We start from the raw sequence: 1,140 nt of genomic DNA on the forward strand, positions 1-1,140 counted from the left end.
AGAGGGGAGGCGAATGTAGCTGCTGGCTGCCAGCCTACAGCCACTTCTCTTATCAATGGCTTTCCTCCCTGTGAGGCTGCAAAGTTTTCAGAATGGGAGGGGGGGCAGAGAAGGGGTTGCTAGTGTGTAAGACCCTCCCTGAATTGCCTGGAGGAGCAGCCTCAGCAGTGGGAGTTTCCCATGCATGCTCAGGTACAGACCAGGTATGGGGAGGGGAGAAGACCATGGAAAGAGCAGGGTACAACAGGGTGAGGTCCTGCCCCCATTGCCCTTAAATGGCATGGGCTAGATCAGCAGTTCTCACCTTTTTAGCCTCAAGACCCCTTCCACATTTTTTTCTGAATTAAGATGCTAGCCCAGTGATTCTCAGTTGGGGTGTCACAATATTCAGAAAAGTTATGGAGGGAGCCTTGAGGCTAAAAAGCATCAGAAAATCAGCTCTGCAAAGAGAGGCTGTATGCAACCTTCACAGGAAACTACTCATCAAAGTGGTAGACAATTCTTCGTAACATGGTTTCCAAACATACACTGGCCTGTCTGAGTGAAAAGAAGATTAGTTTTAACTATAAAAAGGACCCTACCTTTGTACGAAGTAGCCAGCTACTTGCCCAACCAACTACACTTGATGTTAATCACCATAAAGAGGTATTGGAAGTATTGGAGTATAAATCTCCATAGCAAAAGGGAATGACTTGAAACTTCTGGCCTTGCCTCATCCAAAGCATATTCTTGATATGGAGGTTAAGCTACATTTCAGCTGCAATTGGACAAAAGACATTTTCACTGAAGGTTTAGAAATGAGGTAATGTAAAAAAACAAAACCCTGTGCCCACTTGAAGTGGGTTCTGACTGCAGAAACATCCTCTTAGTTCCCAGCAAATCTGGAAGTGGTTTTAGAAAAATCACATTTTTGTAAAAAGGGTACAGCTTTGCATAGGGAGGAATTGCCCTAAGAAGATTGGAGTCTTATTTCTGATGTGATCATAAGGTTCCTGTGTCATTTGGCAAGTTACCTGGCATAAAGATGCATGAATAGTCTATTTGACTTGAGTGAGCTGAGGACATTGGTCCCGTGCAAGGATACTGCTGTGAGAGGAGCCACTGAAGTAGCATTGTACTTTGAAAGCTATTTACAGTCTT

Source organism: Gavialis gangeticus, unplaced genomic scaffold (genome assembly GCF_001723915.1).
Source record: "Gavialis gangeticus isolate Ggan-Ray unplaced genomic scaffold, GavGan_comp1, whole genome shotgun sequence".
Taxonomy (NCBI): Eukaryota; Metazoa; Chordata; order Crocodylia; family Gavialidae; genus Gavialis; species Gavialis gangeticus.